This window comes from Vulpes lagopus, chromosome 17 (genome assembly GCF_018345385.1).
Source record: "Vulpes lagopus strain Blue_001 chromosome 17, ASM1834538v1, whole genome shotgun sequence".
Lineage (NCBI taxonomy): Eukaryota > Metazoa > Chordata > Mammalia > Carnivora > Canidae > Vulpes > Vulpes lagopus.
Genome location: NC_054840.1, coordinates 39615751 through 39631791, shown reverse-complemented (window position 1 = coordinate 39631791; position 16041 = coordinate 39615751).

Sequence of the window (16041 nt, the reverse complement as noted above, 5' to 3'; positions counted from 1 at the left end):
AACTGTGGAACAGATCAACAGAACCAGGAGTTGGTTCTTTGAAAGAATTAATAAGATATAAAAACAATTGCCAACCTTATTAAAAAGAAGAGAGAGAAGACTCAAATTAATAAAATCATGAATGAGAAAGGGGACATCACTACCAACACCAAGGAAATACAAACGATTTTAAAAACATATTATGAACAGCTGTACGCCAATAAATTAGGAAATCTAGAAGAAATGGACGCATTCCTGGAAAGCCACAAACTACCAAAACTGGAGCAGGAAGAAATAGAAAACCTGAACAGGCCAATAACCAGGGAGGAAATTGAAGCAGTCATCAAAAACCTCCCAAGACACAAGAGTCCAGGGCCAGATGGCTTCCCAGGGGAATTCTATCAAACGTTTAAAGAAGAAATCATACCTATTCTACTAAAGCTGTTTGGAAAGATAGAAAGAGATGGAGTACTTCCAAATTCGTTCTATGAGGCCAGCATCACCTTAATTCCGAAACCAGACAAAGACCCCACCAAAAAGGAGAATTACAGACCAATATCCCTGATGAACATGGATGCAAAAATTCTCAACAAGATACTAGCCAATAGGATCCAACAACACATTAAGAAAATTATTCACCGTGACCAAGTAGGATTTATCCCTGGGACACAAGGCTGGTTCAACACTCGTAAAACCATCAATGTGATTCATCATATCAGCAAGAGAAAAACCAAGAACCATATGATCCTCTCATTAGATGCAGAGAAAGCATTTGACAAAATACAGCATCCATTCCTGATCAAAACCCTTCAGAGTGTTGGGATAGAGGGAACTTTCCTCGACATCTTAAAAGCCATCTACGAAAAGCCCACAGCAAATATCATTCTCAATGGGGAAGCACTGGGAGCCTTTCCCCTAAGATCAGGAACAAGACAGGGATGTCCACTCTCACCACTGCTGTTCAACATAGTTCTGGAAGTCCTCGCCTCAGCAATCAGACAACAAAAAGACATTAAAGGCATTCAAATTGGCAAAGAAGAAGTCAAACTCTCCCTCTTCGCCGATGACATGATACTCTACATAGAAAACCCAAAAGCCTCCACCCCAGGATTGCTAGAACTCATACAGCAATTTGGTAGCGTGGCAGGATACAAAATCAATGCCCAGAAATCAATGGCATTTCTATACACTAACAATGAGACTGAAGAAAGAGAAATTAAGGAGTCAATCCCATTTACAATTGCACCCAAAAGCATAAGATACCTAGGAATAAGCCTAACCAAAGAGGTAAAAGATCTATACCCTAAAAACTATAGAACACTTCTGAAAGAAATTGAGGAAGACACAAAGAGATGGAAAAATATTCCATGCTCATGGATTGGCAGAATTAATATTGTAAAAATGTCAATGTTACCCAGGGCAATTTACACGTTTAATGCAATCCCTATCAAAATACCATGGACTTTCTTCAGAGAGTTAGAACAAATTATTTTAAGATTTGTGTGGAATCAGAAAAGACCCCGAATAGCCAGGGGAATTTTAAAAAAGAAAACCATAGCTGGGGGCATCACAATGCCAGATTTCAGGTTGTACTACAAAGCTGTGGTCATCAAGACAGTGTGGTACTGGCACAAAAAACAGACACATAGATCAATGGAACAGAATAGAGAACCCAGAAGTGGACCCTGAACTTTATGGTCAACTAATATTCGATAAAGGAGGAAAGACTATCCATTGGAAGAAAGACAGTCTCTTCAATAAATGGTGCTGGGAAAATTGGACATCCACATGCAGAAGAATGAAACTGGACCACTCTCTCTCACCATACACAAAGATAAACTCAAAATGGATGAGAGATCTAAATGTGAGACAAGATTCCATCAAAATCCTAGAGGAGAACACAGGCAACACCCTTTTTGAACTCGGCCACAGTAACTTCTTGCAAGATACATCCACAAAGGCAAAAGAAACAAAAGCAAAAATGAACTATTGGGACTTCATCAAGATAAGAAGCTTTTGCACAGCAAAGGATACAGTCAACAAAACTAAAAGACAACCTACAGAATGGGAGAAGATATTTGCAAATGACATATCAGATAAAGGGCTAGTTTCCAAAATCTATAAAGAACTTATTAAACTCAACACCAAAGAAACAAACAATCCAATCATGAAATGGGCAAAAGACATGAACAGAAATCTCACAGCGGAAGACATGGACATGGCCAACAAGCACATGAGAAAATGCTCTGCATCACTTGCTATCAGGGAAATACAAATCAAAACCACAATGAGATACCACCTCACACCAGTGAGAATGGGGAAAATTAACAAGGCAGGAAACCACAAATGTTGGAGAGGATGTGGAGAAAGGGGAACCCTCTTACACTGTTGGTGGGAATGTGAACTGGTGCAGCCACTCTGGAAAACTGTGTGGAGGTTCCTCAAAGAGTTAAAAATAGACCTGCCCTACGACCCAGCAATTGCACTGTTGGGGATTTACCCCAAAGATTCAGATGCAATGAAACGTTGGGACACCTGCACCCCGATGTTTCTATCAGCAATGGCCACAATAGCCAAACTGTGGAAGGAGCCTCGGTGTCCATCGAAAGATGAATGGATAAAGAAGCTGTGGTTTATGTATACAATGGAATATTACTCAGCCATTAGAAACGACAAATACCCACCATTTGCTTCAATGTGGATGGAACTGGAGGGTATTATGCTGAGTGAAATAAGTCAATCGGAGAAGGACAAACAGTGTATGTTCTCATTCATTTGGGGAATATGAATAATAGTGAAAGGGAATATAAAGGAAGGGAAAAGAAATGTTGGGAAATATCAGGAAGGGAGACCGAACATAAAGACTCCTAACTCGGGGAAATGAACTAGGGGTGGTGGAAGGGGAGGAGGGCGGGTGTTGGAGGGGAATGGGTGACGGGCACTGAGGTGGACACTTGACGGGATGAGCACTGGGTGTTTTTCTGTATGTTGGTAAATTGAACACCAATAAAAGTTAATTTAAAAAAAAAAGATTACTGTAAAGATTAAAATGAGAAAAAATTACAAAGTACAGAGCAGAGTGCCTATATGGATATCCATGATGGATATCCAAGAGAGATACAGTTTAGGTTTTTTTTTAAGAGTTTATTTATTTTTTTAAATTTATTTGAGAAAGAGAGAGCGCACCCACATGTGAGCAGGGGGAGGGGCAGAGGGAGAGAGAGAATCTCAAGCCGACTCCCTGCATGACATGGGTCTCGATCCCACGACCCTTAGATCATAACCTGGGCCAAAATCAAGGGCTAGCCTCTTCACCAGCTGAGGTATCCCAAGAGAAACAATAGTTTTCGTCAGCACAAGGTGACTGCCTTCCTCACCATACCCCATTTGAGAAATGTCCTTCTTTCCTAACTCCATATTTCTTTATGTAGCTAAGAACCAGATGGAAAACCCCTCCCTCTGTCTAGACCCTAGAATTAAAACTAAAGAGTGTGAGAACTAGAACCATCTGTAGCTCACAGCTTCCCACATACATTGAATGATTTCACCATTCCACACTCTCACTAGGACTTTATCAGGAAATTCTTGCCCAAAGACCAGTTTGTGTTACTTCCTTGTTTGTTTCAGGAACTTCCTGAAAATCCACGTGCCCAAAGAATAGACTACACAGCCAGCGTTCATCAGGGTGGGAAGCCTTTTCTCAGAAAAACAGACCACTCGGGGGCACCCAGGTAGCTCAGTCGGTTAAGCATCTGACTTGATTATGGATCTGGTCATGATCTTAGGGTCATGAGGTGGAGCCCCATGTCAAGCTCCACACCAGGCACAGTATCTCTGGAGATTCTCTCCCTCTCCTCTGCTCCACCCCCCCCCATACTAGAGCTTTCTCTCTCTCTCCCTAAAAATAAAAATAAAATCTTTAAAAGAAAAAAAGAAAAACAAATCACTCTTCATGCTTATTGAACATCCCTTACTCCTCTAACCTGGTTCAAAGCTCCTGCTACACTGTACCCACAGTGCCTGAACAATGATATCACTAATTTTGCCAATTAGCATCTCCCTTTCTGGCATTGAAAGACCTACCTTGAACTAACTAAAAATTTTACAAATGTCCTGCTCTTGGCCTCCACCCCTCTCAAAATAGCTGTAGCCCTATTGATGCAAGGGCTGCAGTGACACACAGGGCTCTGACTCATCACCAGGCTGATGTGGTGCTGCTTTCATAGAATTGGCACCCTCCCACCGTACAGAAATGGCTATTGAGAGCAACCTGGCTTCTCCACCCATCAAGGGAAGTTACTGAAGGACCCTGTACCATCTGACCTTTCCTTTTCAATGGGGATGGTTATGAGATGCCTCCCATGCTTGGTTTATAACCAAAGATCTTAAGTAACCAGGTCTGTCTCAAAATCATCCCTAGCACATTCTGTTAGCACATCTGCACTATTTGGGGGATTTCGTATTGGGGACATGTAGCATCTGTTGCCTTGGCTAGGTGTTGGGCTTGGAGCCAGGACAAGGGGGAAGCCTCAGGCTTGGACCTGAGTGAAGAGCCAGGACATAGGTACCTCCCATTTTTCAGCTTTGGGGCAGGAAGTTTCCTCTGAGGGCCCACTTTTCCTGTTCACATATTCATACCACCTCTTGGTGAACCCACCCTGTGCAGTCCTCTTGGGTGACATACTCCATCTGGGCAGACAGGAAAGCCATACACAGCCTGGGACCCCCTACCCCTCTACTCAGAGAACACTGGGGAGAGTTTAAGTTCAGATCTTTGAGTCCTGAGGATTTTGTTATCAGAGTTGTGTTATGCCACATAACTTAACTCCATTTGTTTCTGTTTTCCACCTAAGAGAGATCCAGGAGAGAATGAGAGTCCTCTGGAATGTTCCTGTAGCAAACAGCAAACCCACCATCAGCAGATGGGTGACTGCAAATGATCCCAGGTGCTCCCCAAAACCAGACCACAGGGGTTTTATTTTACACCGTGCACTTGTTAGACATCACCAAGTAAGAAGAGACTGAGGTGGCAATATTTATTTTCTCAACATTTCAACTCTCAGAAAATGTTTTTAAAAAGGGAACCCCACTCTAGATAGATCACCCCTTCCATTCTGCCAGAAACCTCAGGGAAGTTAAGTGGAGAACAACAATCAAGACCCAGGATTGAAAATCTAAACACGTCTGCCAGGAGCAAGTGACACAAATCCCCGACAACCGGAATGTCTTTCCGTATTTGTCTCTCTTTACCTGCACTCACCAGCTTTCCCTGCCCACACAGTTAATCATGACATGACATTGAATGCACAACCCAGTGATCCTGTTTAACAGCTCCTGAAAGGACAGCCCAGCCAGCAGGTGCACAGATTTCTCTCTGCAGACCACGTGGCTTTGAGCAGCTTAGAGATGGTGGTGTCTGCCCAGCCATTGTGTGCTGACAGCTTCCCTGGTCACAGGCTTGCTCTCAGATGAAAGAAGAATGACAGCATTGCTCACATTTTCAGCTAAAACACTAAAAGGAGTTCTGACTCAGAACAGAGTCGCCCTTTCACCCTGATCATGCTCCACTCTGCCCCATGTGAGAGTTGGTGTCTTTCTGACTCAAGCATTTGGAAATAGGAAACAAGGGTCTGGGGCAGTTCTCAGTAAGCTGACACCAACATTAGAAGCACAGGTTGGCCAGGCATTCAGCATGGGTGAGTGGGGATTCAGAATCCCCTGAAGATTGTGCTGCTCGGCATCCCCAGGCAGGTTGCGCCCAGTTGCCCTATACTATGCTGCTTCCGTGCCCACGCTCCCCTCCATCTAGGATGAAATATTTATTGAGCAATGCTTTGAGTACGAGAGGGGTTTTGACCTCCTGTTGAGCTGGGCTTCAAGCTTGAGAGACAAGACAAACATGTTTGAAATATTTAATAATGATACCAAAGGCCAAAGCAAGTGATTCTGAAATAATAGCAGCTGTAGAGTTCAGAGGAGAGAAAGATCAATAAGGGCCGACATGATTAGGAGAGGCTTTCTAGAAGGTATCGGAACTGGGAGATAAGCTTTGTAGAGACCCAATGCAGTGGAGGTGCCTGGAATGACTCGTGAAAATGAGATGGGGTTTTGAAGGCGGCTCGGAATAACATTGATCAGGTTACCTGGAGGCAGGGGAGAATGTGTGGGGGCATAACAGCAAGAGGAATGCTGTGGAAACAGGCCAACAGCCACCACAAGAACCCCGTTATTGAAACAGGCCCATGATTTCTCTCCAGCAGAACTTCTCACAAGGCATTCTACCCCAAAGCTATCACTGGCTTATTCCCTCCAAAGACCTGGAAAAACTATAGAGAATCATTTAGGGTGAACTTAAACACTCACCTTACTGAAGAGAACAAGTCAAAGTACTCAAAATACTCCTAAGGCATGTTCTGCCCAAAACAGAGTTATCCTGATAGTACAAATTTGCTCCAAGGTGCTCAACATGGAAGAAAGGTCGCAATTCTTTATTTTTCCTAAATCAAATTACATATGGTAAAACAGCATGGAGGGCACAGAATAGACCCACAGATGTGTGTTCACTTAATTTATGACAGAGGTGACACTACAGAGTCATGAGGAAAAGACAATCCTTTTCATAAATAGTGCTGGGTCAATTGAATAGTCATATTTTCAAAAAAGTGAATCTTACCCCTCATATCATACACAAAATCAATTCCAGGTGGTTAAATGCAAGGATGATCACATAAGAGAATATCCCCCTGAATTTGAAACTGGCAAATATTTGATAAAATAACACAAGAGCACACAGACCATCAAGGAAAAATTTGACAAACTGGAATAGTTTAAAACTAAGAACTTTTGTTCATGAAAAGTCACCATGAAGAGAGTGAATAGGAGCCCAAAGAGAGGGAGATAATGCTTTCATTGCATATATCTGATAAAGAAGTTGTTTCCAGAATATGTAAAGTACTCTTTCAAATAAATAAAAACAAGACAGGCAAACCAACAGAACTACAAGAAAAATATGTGAACAGGTAACTCATTCATTAAGAAGGTAACCAAATGTCCAATAAACATATGAAGAGTCACTCAAACTCATTAGTGATCAGGGAAATGCTCATTCAAAGTACAATGACATCCTTTTACACTCCTCCAGCATGGCTAATATGGAAAAGGTGCAATGCCATGAATTGGCAAGAACATGGAACAACTGGAATTCTCATGCAGTGCTGGTAGGTGAGTAAATTTATAAACTACCTAGGAAAACTATTTGACAGGATCTACCAGGGTTGACCATATACAAACCCCATGACCCACCAATTTCATTCCTAGTATTTACCCAAAAGAAGTGAAAATATGTTCATACAAAAATTTATACTCAAATGTTTATAGGAGCCTCATTCATAATAGCTAAAAACTAGAAATAATCAAATGTCTGTCAACAGGAGAAAAATGAGCAAATTGTACTATATTGATATAATGGAATGCTACTCGGCAATAAACAAACTACTGATATGCATAAGGAAAAAATACAGATATGATGATGTAGGTTACATTGTAAAGGCAAAGAGAATCCTGAAAATAATCTAAATATGTATATTTTTAAAAAGGAATATTTAAACAAATTCTGGTACATCCATTCAAAGCAATACCACACAATCATTAAAAGAATGGCTATACAATTGGATGTGTTGATAAGGAAAGAGCATCAAAATGAAGTAATTGGAAAGTTCAAGTATAGAACAACATGTATAGCACTTTTCTTTGTTGTTAAAAATATGCGTTGTAGGGATCCCTGGGTGGCGCAGCGGTTTGGCGCCTGCCTTTGGCCCAGGGCGCGATCCTGGAGACCCGGGATCGAATCCCACGTCAGGCTCCCGGTGCATGGAGCCTGCTTCTCCCTCTGCCTGTATCTCTGCCTCTCTCTCTCTCTGTGTGACTATCATAAATAAATAAAAAATTAAAAAAAAAAAAAAAGAAAAAGAAAAATATGCGTTGTATATGTGGAAACTTTCCATAAGAATACCCAAGAAATAGGTAACTATGGTTAGCTCTGGGGAAGGGTCTGGGGCTGGAGTAGGGTAACCAACTGGCCACTGAGGTCAACCTAGTCTAGAGTGAAAGGCTCACTCACTTCCCATTGCACACCTTTTGTACTGATTAGATTTTAAGTAGGCTCCACACCCAGTGTGGAGCCCAATGCGGGGCTCCAACCACAACTCTGAGATCAAGACCTGATCCCAGAATTAAGAGTCAGATGCTCAACAGCTAGGCCATTCAGGAGCCTCTGCTTGAATTTTTTTTTTAATCATGAGCACAATATTTCTTAGTTTACAAGACTTGATTAAATGAAATGTGAAATGCTCCATAATTACTTTTTTTAAAAAGGACACCGTGGTCACCTTGGTCAAGTTTAATAATTTGCATTACAAGATGGTGAATAATGGATCACAAAGATATTCAACTCCTAACTCCTCAATCTATAGATATTACCTTCTATGGAAAAGTGACTTTGCAGACGTGTTTAAGTTAAGGATCTGGAGATGAGGTTAGTACCCAGGTTTGCAGGATGGGTTCTAAATTTAACCTCATGTATCCCATGAGATTTCTCCCCAAGGAGAAGGCAGGCAATATAATGGCAGAGCATGGATGGAGTAAGGCCTTCAAATGGAGGAAGAGGCTGCAAGTAGATGGAAGAGAGGCGGCCACTAGAAGCAGGCAAAGAAATAGGTTCTCCCCTAGAGCCTCCGGAGGGAGTGTGTTCCTGCCAATCCTTTGATTGCAGCACACGGAAAGCACTGCAGACCTTGACCTCTAAAAGTGTAAAAGGATAAATTTGTGTCATTTAAGCCACTCAGTTTATGGGAATTTGTCACAACATTCATAGGAAACTAATATATAAGATTTTACGCCAGTCAGACTGACTAGTATCAAAATGACAAGAAAGAACAAGTGATGGTGAAGATGTGGAGAAAAGGTAAGTAACCCTTGTGCCCTGCGGGTGGGAATGCAAACTGATGTAGCCACTATGGAAAATAGTATGGAGGTTCCTCAAGGAATCCTACTGCTGAATACAATTTCTCTGTTGGGGAAACAATCCAACACAAGTTCATAAATCAATACATACACACTATGACTCAAGATCAAGCTTCGGCCAACGTCTTTAGATCATTAATAAATGTGGGTCTTAATGAGGCCATTTTTTAATATCAGCTAAAATCACCTCTGTGTCCAGGCTGAGATCTCCATGGTTTATTACCTTTTTCACTCTGAGTTAATGAAATATAAGCGGCAAAATTTTCAAGTATGTGTGAATTAAGCAGTTGTACCTTCCCAAGATTACTCTTAATTTAATAGAATAAGTCAATTTGAGGAGTACTAAGATTTGCCTGGTTTGTGATACCAGCTATCATCGGTCATTTCCCCTAATATACGGCCACCCAGAGGTGCAATACCTGCACACATTTATTCAAACATCAGCTTAGCTGCAATGGGGCAGGGGTTGACGGGAGTACATATGTGCTCTAGGATTGCCCTCCCAATTAATTTGTAGACTCTCCCTTTCAAGTATCATGTTTAAACCTCTCTTTTTTAAAAGTTGAATCCAGGGCACCTGGGTGGCTCAGCGGTTGATCACCTGCCTTTGGCTCAGGTCGTGATTCTGGGGTCTTGGGATCAAGTCTTGTATCGGGCTCCTCGCAGGGAGCCTGCTTCTCTCTCTGCCTGTGTCTCTGCTTCTCTCTGTGTCTCTCACAAATAAATAAATAAAATCTTAAAAAAAAAAAAAAAGTTGAATCTAGAAAAGGGAGAGGCTTAAAAATCCAGGCTTTCCAGTGGTGAATTCTTACTGTTTTCTCAAGTGACTCATGCTTCAGACCTCCCTTTCTGCTCCACCACCCTCTCCCTCTCTCGTAGGTATTTTTGAGTTTGAAAATTTGCCCCCAAGGAATGAGGACTTGTGAGTTTGCAGGGCATTCCCTTCTGGAAAGGCTCTGATTTTCATAAAAGCAAAGCAGGGAGGTCTATACTAAATGGGGTTAAAGAAGAAGATTTGCCAAGAAATTCACTCCAGCGATAATGCCCTTGTGGCATCCACCAGGAGGATCAGAACATGCGTGTGTCAACGGTGTTTGTGCAAGAGTTTTAATTTCAGCGCAGCTTCCGCACTTGGCACAAAGCTCCTTCTCCCGTATCCTTTCATCTTCCCGAGTCTTTATTGTTCTCGCCTGCAGCTCAAGACATCAAGACTCACGGTGAATCCCCGCACAGGGACACAAAACATAATCTGCATTTTCAGATGCCAATCTCTGACTGCAGACAGGACAGTATAAGATATCACACACACAAACACACACACACACACACACACACACGAAACAAAACAAGAGAACTTGTATTCTGACCTCGGGAAGACTGCTTAACATGCTCCAGGGCACTTGCTGCCTATTTGCAACATGGAGGACTATTTTTAAAATAGTGCCCTGAACTAGAGGCTGGGAAGGAAGAGGAGGAGGAGGAGGAACTGGACTGAAAGAAAACTGTTTAGGAAGAAAGCTATTGTGGATGTTGACTCCTTTCTTGGGTACAATTCAAGTGACATTGCAAAGGGGGCTCTCATGTGGAGGGGTGAGGTCCCCGACACTCCAATCGTTGACCCCAGACACCCTCCCGCTAGAGGCTGCCAGAGGAATCATCACTCACCCAGCCAGCTCTTCCCAGCCACCCCACCCCTCCCAGCCACCCACAAGCACATATGCTGATTTTTCCCTATCACAGACTCATAGAAGACATTTCAATGCCTCTTCAAGACTACATTTTTAAATTCCTATTTTCCCCCAAAGTTTTCCTTTTCCTTTGCCATTCCAGCCCAAACTTCTTTATTTACTCAAGTTCATCTAATGATGATGCCTATTATTTATTAGGCTTAGTACGCGCTAGTTTCCAGGCTAAAACATCATCTCTTTCCTTTCCACCATCACTGAGGGAGGCATAATTATCTTCTCTTTGCATCTGAGAAAGTGAGATTCAGAGGCTTAAATTTACCCAAAGTCAGATTGTGAGTGAAGGGCCAGCTCTTGTTCTCTGCTGAAAATCTGAGCCTCTAACACTCTTGCCTCCCAGCAGATCAGGAGTGGCACAGAGCAGCTTTTATGGAAGAGTGTATAGAGTTGTGGTTTCAATTGATTTTTCAAATTTTTACAACTTCACTTCTGAATTCACACTAAACTTCACACAAATTGTAAAGCTATATAGTCGAATCCAAGATAGGAGAAAGGGAGGAAGGGGGTAAGAAGGGGAGGAAGGATGGGAGGAAGAGAAGGAGGGAGAGGAGAGGGAGGGAGATAAAAAAGAAAGAGGGAAGGAAAGAAGGAAAGGAAAGTTTGAATAATTGTTATTTTAAGTCCTAGGAAATTCTATCAAGGGCCTGAATTTCTACTCACCTTCCCCTATAAATGGATCACTAATTTGATGATAATTCCCCAAATAAACAGGATAAAAGGAAAATCATCCTGTTGTAGGTTTTCCCTTTTTTGTTGTTGTTGTTTTGTTTGTTTGTTTGTTTGTTTGTTTGTTTGTTTGTTTGTTTTTAGGTTTTCCCATCTGTAAAGCAGAGGCTGTCAAATTGACACAGGATCTATTTTTTTATAACTGATTGAGCCTGGGGCAAAGGGACTACGGTGAAGGAGAACATTAAATCAGAGGCTGGCCACATTTGATAGCAGCCAGGATGTCACCTAAGTGGCAGAAGATTCCAGAATGAGTAGAGGAGCACTATCTGATTCTGGCCCCTGATCTCCACAGGCCAGAACCAAAAAGATAAAATAACTGTCTAACACGAAAAGTTCCTGATTTACTGCCTTTTTTTTTCATACTCACAGAATGAAAAAAAAAATGCCTAGGAGAAATTGCTTTTTATTGGCTTTAGGAAGTGGGTTTATAACATATAACTCTGCAATAGTAAGCAAAGTACTAAGATATGAGCCCCAGAAAAGCTCCAATGAGCCAAGTGAAAGCTATGAATCAAAGAGAGTCAAGAGGTGATTTGTCATGTGGATTTCGGCAATCTCCTTCTGTTTGCCCCAGCCCACTTCCCCCGCTTACTCAAGCCACAGGGAATGTTATTCAGGGTGCTGAGAGGCAGGAGGAGGAGGAAGAGAAGCTGAGGAAGTTCTCAAGGCCTGTTTTGAAAGATAGCGATAAATTGAGAGCAGAATATAATTGCTAACATAGTAAAAACACTTTCTGGTTTACAAAATGGCTTCACATGCAGTATAAATTCATTTGATGTAGTATTTATGATTTCTGAAACATGAAGCTGCTGTAGCCCTCCCCAGAGCTCCTGTTATATATACCTTCGAAGGCAGGCTTCTCCCAGGACCCCCTGAGCCAAGGATTCAGGTGCAGGTGATCCACTGAGGTGTGCTGCCACAGAAACCCATCATTGGGTAGGGAGAGCCAACCAGGGAGGAGAAGCCAAGAAAAGATGTAATTGCAGCAAAAGCCCCCAATTCAGCCTGATTCCAAGGAGATCTTTGAACTGCACGTTATGCCTCAGGATTATCCCACCTTTCAGCAAAGCAGATTGGCTCTTATACTAGAGGCCGTCTTGGGGCAGGGGGGCTAGGGTACAACTTAAACATCCAAGTATTTCCATCTTTGTTTATGGACAAGAGAGCTCGAGTGCCCAGAGGAAGGGATAGAGGGTAATTGTCTGAAGGTAAATTACCTACTGAAGAACTCTTACCCATCCTTTAAAATCCTATTCAGGTGCTAGTGATACATTCTCTGATAACTGATAACCCAAATAGGGGACCTTTTCTTTTACACTCCTCCATTACCTGGCATATTGTTCTAGAGTAGCACTTGTCATTACAATTTAATGACTCTTTCCCCAAGAGCCAACAGGGATCCCTGTTAGTAAATTTGATCTCAGGGAGCAGATATTAATGCATCTCCCCAAGACCCTAATTATCCCCAGGGATGCAATGGGGAAAAGCTAACCCACTAGCTGTGACTTACTAATGCAGTGCTAAATGACTCCAGCTATAGAAAGTTTGTTTGCCAAGCCATTCTTTGAAGATATAGAAGGGAACCATATGAACGAGTTTCTAAAAAACAAAAACAAACTTGATAGTGAAAACATTCTTCAGACAATAACACATTGTGTTTCAAGAATCTTATAGAGTTTCTTAAAAAACCTGAGATTTTTCTTATTTTCATAGGTAACTATGTAGTGATCACAACGATTATGGGGACACTCTAGGGATATTGGGGTTTTCCAAAGAACATAAAATGCCAGAGATTAAAGCAATGTCATGGTCAAGAAGATTCTCTCACTTTGACTCCACATTTAGGTATACATTCCACTAATGTTCAAAGTAGAAACACATTTAGCAAATAATTCAGGTCTTTGAAGAAATTCTCTTTTCACTTTCATCAGGCAAGCTCGTGGATAGGTTTTACAAGGCACGTTAGAAAAAAAAAAAAGATCAATTCTACTGCTGAGAGAGAATCTGAGTCAATTTTATAGATTCACTCCCACATGAAATCCACATAAGTACAAAATTTGGGTGACATTGGTTAAAAGAAAAATCATACCGAGTATCAAAATATGTTAAATTGCTATATGTTTACAGTCCCATAAATGGCAAATATCTTAGGTCTTACCCAAATCAATTTCTAAGAAATCTAACAAATGTTTCCATGAGATTCTAGTAGTACTTTAAAAAATCTTACACAACAGTGTTCTTAGGAAAAGGGAGCGAAGACTGGCAGCCAAAATTTCCATTTTTGCTCATCAAGATTTCAATCAATTTTACTTGAACAAGCTGTTTCGTTCAATTCACACAGATTAACCTTAGACCAGTCACTGAAAACTTAGTGGTTCTGGGATACAGGTTTTAATTGTCTTCATAATATACTTGGAAGTTCGCTGGGGAAATTAAACCAAAAGGTTTCCTGTACAATTCCAACAAAATAAGGAATCTGGGCAGCATGAACCTCAGGAATCTCAATCTCAAACTGACCTTCTTTGTATCTTCTCTTTCCTCTCTAGTTTTTTCCTTCTTCTTTTGCCAATATTATGTAGGTGTTGGCTATATCCTTATCTCTCTCTAAGGCTCTAACATAAAAACAAAATTTCAGTTAAAATTCATACTTTTAATCTTCCTTCAATACATAGCAAGGATGGGACTTGGGTACAAAATGTATAGGGGTACCAAAAAACTCAGTAATGAAAATAAATACTGTCTTTTTTTTCTAATTTTTAAAGACCCTATTTATTTATTCATAAGAGACAGAGAGAGAAAGAGAGAGAGAGAGAGAGAGAGAGAGGTAGAGACACAGGCAGAGGGAGAAGTAGGCTCCATGCAGGGAGCCAGAAGTGGGACTCGATCCCGGGTCTCCAGGATCACGCCCTGGGCCGAAGGTGGTGCTAAACCGCTGAGCCACCCCGGCTGTCCAATAAATACTGTCTTAATGCAATCTTTTTTAAAAAATAAAAATGAATATTTAAAAAGAATTCATAATGAATAAGGTATTAAAATTTTAACAACTCAGTCACATTAGTCCTCCCTAGCCCTACCATGATAGAGACTCTGTGGTGTTCATAAGTAGTTATTGCTGCTTCTGGAACATGGTGGGATTGTAGTCCCTGGCTCCTTTGTGGACGTGGGTAGAGCCATGCTCTCTGATCAATAGGTTCTGAACAAAGTGATGATTGCCAGCTTTGGGCAGAAGCATGTGATTGCCAGTTCAAGAGTCTTCTGAGCGCTCTTTTCTGTCACTCAACAATTGGCAACTTTCCAGACCATAACACTGTACGGACCAGGTCCATGAATGACTATGTTAGGCAAAGTGCCCCTACAAACTCCCAATAGACATAGCATGAGTGAGAAATAAATATTTGTGATCTCAAGATTTTGAAGAGTGTTTGTTATAGCATCCAATTGAGCCTCTTTTAACTGATACAGACTAAAAACAAGGCTCTCACTATGAGAATCTTCAGTTTTTCAGGTGAGGAAAACAATGCTGTCCTTAAAATTGTCTTACAGCTAAAACTCCCTCTTGCCTTGAAAAATCAAACTGCTTCTTTTCCTTCCAACTCTCCTATAGATTTTATTAGTAGAGCCAATTGCTTTATAGATGGACAGATAGAGATGTGAAAAACTGTTTCATCTCTTACAACCTCATGATTATAAAGTTGAATTGTCAGATGTGTAAAATAAGCTAGATATACCCCTGCAAAGTAGTTATGGAATCAAATGAGATAATGCACGAACATCCCTGGAACACAGCAGATAATTAGTGCAGTTAAATCTAACTGTGCTCAAATCCTACCTGAGATGTTTGCTAAAATTCAGACCTCCACATTGCCCCAGTTCACGAGACCTAGGACTCAGGAGTCTGCATCTTAGCCATGCCCCCTGGGTTTTGCGATGGACCTCACCTTGAACAGCCCTGGTATCTTCCTTTACCCCATGGTCACTACTATGAATGATCCTAAAAGGAGAATCACTATCAAATTAGTCTGTAACAACTTTAAAAAGTGGAGGAAAAAACAATGTGGCTTTGGAAAGAAAAGACTTCTGACAGACTTTATTTCTTACTAATTATAGTGTGTCTAAAGTAAAGGTAGATTAAAAATTCCTGAGATCAAGGGCACCTGGGTGGCTCAGTTGGTTAAACATTTGAGTCTTGATCTCAGGATCATGAGTTCACGCCTCCACATTGGGCTCCACACTGGGTGTGGAGCCTACTTAAATAAAAAATAATATAAAAAATGAAACTCCTGAGGTCAGCAAAGTGTGTGGTTTAGTTGGGTAAAAATTCTCATTGTCGGTAAGAAACCTGTAAAATATGCCCACACAACTAAAAGGTTGGTACTGAACTCTTTCGAGCATCACACTGGTACAAAAGTACCACTTTTCCACACTCAGTCAAGGAGAATGAATATTCTGGTGAACCTGAGCCACAAAGGGGCACCCCAAGATCTACAGACTTTCCTTAGGAAGTATCACTCAAACCTTATTCTAACATGGGTATTCAAATTCCTGCCTTCATTCAAACAAAAACATC